General features: G+C 40.4%; 1 protein-coding gene and 1 pseudogene across 3 annotated transcripts in view; one reads left to right on the top strand and one right to left on the bottom strand.

Annotated features, from left to right (window-relative positions):
- FAM120C (family with sequence similarity 120C) overlaps nt 1-7,670 on the bottom strand; it is a 162,796-nt gene that overhangs the window by 26,398 nt on the left and 128,728 nt on the right. The window lies entirely within an intron of this gene.
- Nucleotides 4,194-4,987, top strand: LOC112673065 (40S ribosomal protein S6-like; annotated as a pseudogene).

A 7,670-nucleotide genomic window follows, 5' to 3' on the forward strand; every position in this document is an offset into this window, starting at 1 on the left:
TTTTTGTGTATGATGTTAGAAAGTGGTCCAGTTTTCCCAGCACCATTTTTTAAAGATACTATCTTTGCCCCATTGTATATTCTTGCCTCCTTTATCAACAGATGAATTGACCATGTAAGTGTGGGTTTATTTCTGGGGTCTCTATTCCATTCCACTGACCTATCTGTATGTTTATTTTTGTGCCAGTACCCTGTTTTGCTTACTATAGCTTTGTAGTGTATCTCGAAATCTGGAATTATGATAACTCCAGCTTTTTCTTTCACAAGACTGCTTTGGTTATTCAGGGTCCTTTGTGGTTCCACACAAATTTTAGTATTATTTGTTCTAGTTTTGTGGCAAATGTTTTGGTATTTTGTTTTTTTTAAGTTTTATTTATTAATGAGGGAGAGAGAGAAAGAGAGAGACAGAGAGAGGCAGAGATGCAGGCAGAGGGAGAAGCAGGCTCCATGCAGGGAGCCTGACGTGGGACTTGATCCTGGGTCTCCAGGATCAGGCCCTGGGCTGAAGGTGGTACTAAACCGCTGAGCCACCCTGGCTGCCCTGTTGTTGGTATTTTGATAGGGATTGCTTTGGATGTGTAGATTGCTTTGGGTAGAATGGACATTTTAACCAAAAACATGATTTTTAATGACTGCATATACCAATTTACTTGAATATTCCTGTAACAGAAGTTTATACTGTTTTTTCTTTCATTATAAATATATATTATATATGTTATATATAATATATAAATAATATATAATTCTACAAAGATCACATACATATATCTCATCTGTATCTCTGATTATTCATTCTCTTAGTATAGAGCCTTATATTTGGAATTATTGTGTCAGTATGTCCATTTTAAAGGTTCCCAATATATTTTCCAAAACTGTTTTCCAGACTACTTTGTCCTATTTTCTAGCAGAAAATAAGCATATATTGTTATCATTAATCTGTGATGATTAAATGAGCAAAACTCTTGATATTTAAATAGCTATCTCTTTGACTGCTAATGATAAGGTTGCACATTTTTTTTTTTTTACAAATACATACTTCTATGACTGGTCTATGTCTATCATAACCATGTCAATTAAATTTCTTGGTCTACTTATAGCTCCTTCTAAGATAATCTAAAGGGTTATCTTTAGGATAGTGACAACTATTTTTTTTAGATTTTATTTATTTATCCATGAGAGACACACACACACACAGAGAGGCAGAGACACAGAGGGAGAAGCAGGCTCCATGCAGGGAGCCCGACATGGGACTTGATCCCGGGTCTCCGCGATCATACCCTGGACTCAAGGCGGCGTTAAACCACTGAGCCACCGAGGCTGCCCAGTGACAACTATTTGGACACAGAGTAGACAGCTAATGTAAGTTAAATCAATCCATGGCTTGCCAGAATCTCAAGTACTTGAGCTAAGAGATTCCAAGAGTGATGAAACATGAAAGAGTAGGCAGTTTCATTTCTGCCTTTCCAGCACTATTCTCCGTGTTAACATTTCTTTTTCTTGGATGACAATGAGCCTACCTAGTAGGCAGAGATGATTTTTGTTTCTTGTAAACAAATGATCTGAAGAGAGTGTCATTTACACATTTTTGTTTTGGGGTGCTAGTATAGGCATATCTTATTTTATTAAAGTGCTTTGCAGATATTGCACTTTTTACAAATTGAAGGTTTGTGACAACCCTGCATCAAGCAAGTCTATTAGCAACATTTTTCCAAAAGCATTTGCTCACTTAGTGTCTCTCTGTCACATTTTGGTATTTCCTAAAATATTTCTAATGATTTCATCTTTATTATATATGTTATGATGATCTGTGGTTAGTGATCTTTGATGTTGCTATTGTCATTGTTTTGGGGGCATGACAAACCACACCCATATATGACTGTGGACTTAACTGATAAATAAAAGAACACTTCAGTGTGTTCTGACTGCTTCATTGACTGGTGTTCCTCACTCTCCCCAGGCCTCCCTATTCCCTGAGACACAAAAATATTGAAATTAGGCCAGTTAAGGGACACCTGGATGGCTCAGTGGTTGAGCATATGCCTTCGGCTCAGGGCGTGATCCTGGGGTCCAGGATCAAGTCCCACATCAGGGTTCCAGCAGAAAGCCTGCTTCTCCCTCTGCTTATGTCTCTGCCTTTCTCTCTCTCTCATGAATAAATAAATAAAATCTTAAAAAAAAGAAATTAGGCCAGTTAACTCTATAATAGCCTGGAAATGTTCAAGTGAAAGGGAGAGTCACATATCTCTTACTTTATTTACGTTTTTTAAAGATTTTATGTATTTATTCATTAGAGAGAGAGAGAGAGAGAGAGAGAGAGAGATAGGCAGAGGGAGAAGCAGGCTCCCCATAGGGAGACTGATACGGGACTTGATCCCTAGATCTTGGAATCACGCCCTGAGCCAAAGGCAGACACTCAACTGCTGAGCCACCCAGGTGTCCCACATATCTCTTACTTTAAATCAGAAACTAAAAGTGGCTAAGCTTAGTAAGGAAGGCATGTCAACAACCAAGACAGGTTGAAATCTAGGCCTCTTCTGCCAGCTAACCAAGTTGTAAATACAAAGAAAAAGTTCTTAAATAGGAATTATTCACTCTTCCAGTGAATACATGAATGATAAGAAAGAGAAACAGCCTTATTGCAGATATGGAGAAAGTTTTAGTGGTCTGTACAGAGGATCAAAGCAGCTACAATATTCCCTGAAGCTAAAGCCTAATCCAGAGCAAAGCCCTAACTCTCTTCAATTGTGTGAAGGCTGAGAGAGGTGAGGAAGCTGTAGAAGAAAAGTTTGAAACTAGCTGAGGTTTAAGGAGAGAAGTAGTCTCCATAACACAGAGGTGTAAGGTGAAACATCAAGTACTGGATGTAGAAGTTGGATGCAGCAAGGGAGTCACGCACTTTTCATGAAAGTAAAAGTCAACGGCAAACTTCATTGCTGTCTTATTTTAAGAAATTGCCACAGCCATCCCAGCCTTTAGCAACCACCACTCTTATCAGTCAGCAGCCCCCAACATTGAGGCAAGACCCTCCACCAGCAAAAAGAGTGATACACAGAAAGCTCAGATAATGGTAAGCATTTTGTAGTGCTAAAATATTTTTTATGGTATATGCACTGTTTTTTTTAGATGTAATGTTACTGTATACTAAACAGGCCACAATATAGTATAAACATAACTTTTATATATGTACTGGGAAACAGAAAACTTCATTTGCCTTGCTTCACTATGATATTCACTTTATCATAGTAGCCTGGAAATGAACATGCCACCTCTCCGAGGTATACTTGTTTTGTTTTTAAACGATTTTATGTATGTATGTATATATGTATGTACGTACGTATGTACGTACGTATGTTATGTATTTGAGAGAGCACAGGAGGGAGAGGGAGAAACAGACTCCCTGCTGAGCAGGGAGCCCAGATGCAGGACTTGATCCCAGGATTCCAGGATCATGACCTGAACCAAAGGCAGCCGCTTAAGTGACTAAGCCACCCAGACACCCCTCTGAGATATACTTTTAATTAGGAAGCCAGTATGTGTTGAGAATATTGACAAACTAGCTGTCCTGACTTGCAAATATTTTCCAAGTCTGTCTTTTATGTATTTTGGAGTATGCAACTCTTGTAATTATTGATCTCCTTTCTATACCTTCCCTTTTTTGGTGGGGGAGTGCCTCAAGTCTTTACCTTTTTTAACACTAATAATTTTTTAAATAAATTTTTTATTTTGCAAAAATTTTATATAAACAGAAACTTACCTTAAAAAGGTTCTTTTGAGGTATAAAATTCACCCACTTGTAGGTATAGAATTTAATGATTAGTAAATTTAGAGTTGTGCAACTATCATGACAATCGAGTTTTAGAATATTTTCATTGGGAAAGATCTCTCATTCTCATGTGCAGTCACTCCTCATTCCCATCCTTAAGGCAACCGCTAATCTGCTTTCTATCTCCATAGATTTGCCTTGCCAGACACTTCATACAAATGGAATTTTGTGGTCTTTTGTGATTGGCTTCTTTCCTCAGCATAGTTTTTATTTTAATTCAACATTTAAGTTTGATATTGTTGTAGATTCACATGCAATTTTAAGGAATAAAACAGAGGGATCCCTTGAACATTTTATCCAGTTCTCCCAATGGCATCATCTTTGCAACTGGTATTCCAACAGTTTTCAAAGGTGACAGAAAGGTAGGCCGCTTCAGGATGAAGCTGAACATCTCTTTCCCAGCCACTGGCTGTCAGAAACTCAAAGTGGATGATGAGCACAAACTGTGTACACCTTTTATGAGAAGCGTATGGCCACAGAAGTTGCTGCTGATGCTCTGGGCGAGGAATGGAAGGGTTACGTGGTGCGAATCAGTGGTGGCAATGACAAACAAGGCTTTCCCATGAAGCAGGGTGTCTTGACCCATGGCCACGTCCGCCTGCTGCTGAGTAAGGGGCATTCCTGCTACCGACCCAGGAGGACTGGAGAGAGGAAGAGCAAATCTGTTCGGGGTTGCATTGTGGATGCCAATCTCAAGTGTTCTCAATTTGGTTATTGTGAAAAAAGGGGAGAAGGATATTCTTGGACTCACTGATACTACTGTGCCTTGTCGCCTAGGGCCCAAAAGAGCCAGCAGAATCCGAATGCTTTTTAATCTGTCAAAAGAAGACGATGTCTGCCAGTATGTTGTTAAAAAGCCCCTAAACAAAGAAGGTAAGAAACCTAGAACCAAAGCACCCAAGATTCAGCGTCTTGTTACTCCACGTGTCCTCCAACACAAACGTTGGCGTATTGCTTTGAAGAAACAGTGTACTAAGAAAAATAAGGAAGATGCTGCAGAATATGCTAAACTTTTGGCTAAGAGAATGAAGGAGGCCAAAGAAAAACACCAGGAACAGATTGCCAAGAGACAGAGGCTGTCCTCTCTGAGAGGTTCTACCTCTAAGTCTGAGTCCAGTCAAAAATGAGATTTTCTAAGAGTGACAAAATAAATAAGATCAGACACACACACACACAAAAGAATAAAGATGCTACAAACATTAGTATACAGGTTTCTGTGGGGACATAAAATTTCATTTCTCTGGGATAAATGCCCAAGAGTATAATTTCTGGTTTGTATAGTTATTTTATTGATAGATTGTTTTCCAAAGTGGTTATACTAGTTTATACTTCCAACAGCACTGTATGAATGATCCAGTTTCTCCGCATCCCCCCAGCATGTGGTATTTGGTATTATCACTATTTCTTTTTATTTTTATTTTTTGAGAGAGAGCATGTGCATGCATGTATGCAGGGGAGGGATAGAGGGAGAGGAAGACAGAGGATCTTAAGCAGGCTTCATGCTCAGCATGGAGCCAGTCTCAGGGCTTGATCTCATGACCTGAGCTGAAATCAAGAGTCAGATTCTGATGACTGAGCCACCCAGGCACCCCATCATTATTTCTTATATTAGTTATTCTGATGGCTATATAACGATATCTCATTGTGGTTTTAATTTGCATTTTCCTAATGGCTAATGACATTGAACATCTTTTCATGTGTTTATTTGCTACTGTATATACTCTTCAGGGAAACATCTGTTCATGTATTTTGCCCATTTTCTAACTGGATTGCTTTTTCTTATGGTTGAGTTTTGAGAGCTCTTTGTATACTGTAAATACTTGTCCTTTGCTGAATATGGGGTTTGCACACATTTTCTTCCAGTCTGTAGTTTGTCTTTTCATCTTATTCACATGGGCTTTCTTTTAACTGGCAAAAGTTGTTTTTTTTTTAAACACTTTATTTTAAAATTTTGCATAATCTTTGGGTAATTCAGAATTAGATTAGGCATGTTTCAGAAGCTTCTGAAATTGAGGTCTCCAAACCAATATGAATAGCTTATGTGATTGGTGGAAGGATTGGAAGACCTCATGATACACGAATAGGTGTCTATTGATGAAGACAGAACCTGTTATGGACAGGGACTTTCCTGTAGCACTCAGTCATCATTTTTGTTATGTCACAAATATTAAACATGTCACCAGACCAACAATAATACCCCTATCTTATTTGCATTTTACTAGTTTCCATATAGAAAGAACACAGAATTAAAAGTTCTGTAAACCTAGAATCATACTTAATCTGATCCCTTATATTAATAACAATTAAAAGCTAGCCATCTACCCAGTGTAGTCTCAGTGCCCATACCACCACTTATCTCCTGTTGATGGAATGGCACCTTCCTCTCACTCAGTGTTTGTGATTCAAAGATTACAATGAGTGTATCAATCAGAAGATGAACCAACCCAGATGGGTGCCTGGCTAGCTCAGTCAATAGAGCATGTGTCTTGATCTTAGGGTAGTGAGTTCAAGCCCTACGTTGGGTGTAGAGATTACTTTAAAAAAAAAAAAGCAAGCCAGGAATTCATGGGCACAGAGGGGTGGAAAAGATTTACTCTACACAGCAGTAAGTGGCCCAAGTGCTCCACCCATTCCCAAGCAGAATCAGGCCCGAGTTACAAGCAGGGACAACGAGGAGGGGCACGTTTTGCACCCTCCACTGCCTTGGATGGCTTCCTGGGTATTCCAGACAGGGTAATTACTGTCTCTCAATAGGATAGTTAATTTCGTGAGGACAGTACTCCCCCTCTGGCCTCCCTTAAAGCAAGGTTCTCCCCGGGCGTGAGCACATAGCAGGAAAGGAAGGAAGGAAGGAAACCTTAGTGAAAGCAGGAATGAAGGAAACCACAATGTACTGAGTACCTGTTATATGCCAAGTACAGAACCAGGATAGATGTCTTATGTAACACAACAATCCTGAGGTAGGCTCATCACCTCAGATGTGGAAACAGAATCTCAGGAGAATTCACCCATCGTGCTATAGCTAGTAAACAGGGGATCATCACTTTGAAAACTCAGGGCTTCTTCCTTTCAGGACTCCTTTTATTGCTTATATAAGCCAAGGGTTTGGCACCAAGTGAGCACTCCAGCTCCTAGATGGAGTGGATGGTCTGGAGCTCATGCTTAAGAGGCCCTTGATTACATGGGGCCAGGAGCCCAGAATCCTGGGTTTAGGAGCTCTGGCTCTACAGCATTACTTTGTGACCCTGGGTGAGTCTTTTACCTTCTCCACACTGGGGGGCCAGACCACTCCAACCTGGCTCTCCACCAGGGGAGGAGATGGCAAAACTACCTGGAAACGTGTGCAGACTGTGGTGGCAAGGCCTCTGTCTGGAGACTCTGACATTACTCCCATGCTGGATGGGTAGAGGGCATGGCACTCTGATAAACCTTGTGAGAATCAGTTATGATCTCTAAGGCTCTGACTTCTGAGAGTGACTAAATTCTAGGGAACCACATCCCCACTCTGAGAGACATTCCACAGAAGGCCCATGAAGGTCAAAGAAATTGTTGGGCAGTATACTTTTAAAGTAGAAAATGCTTAAAAGCAATTTGAGAGAGGGGGAAAAACTACTCCTTTCAAAGGGAAAATATGATGGCAGTCAGGAGGGGGAGCGGGGCATTAACAGGGAAGCAGTGGACATGGTATGCAAATCCAGCTGCAGGGTAGGGTCAGGCCAGGGTGAACCTGGACAAATCTGAGTTTTGGCAGCTGGCTTGCCTAGTGTCTACCATGGGGCCGTACTTGCTGCCTCAGACAGGGTTAGGAGTTCCCTCAAGAAATGATTTGCGCCTTCAAGTTCAGGCAG

The sequence above is a fragment of the Canis lupus genome, chromosome X (genome assembly GCF_003254725.2).
Source record: "Canis lupus dingo isolate Sandy chromosome X, ASM325472v2, whole genome shotgun sequence".
In the NCBI taxonomy this organism is placed as follows: Eukaryota; Metazoa; Chordata; class Mammalia; order Carnivora; family Canidae; genus Canis; species Canis lupus.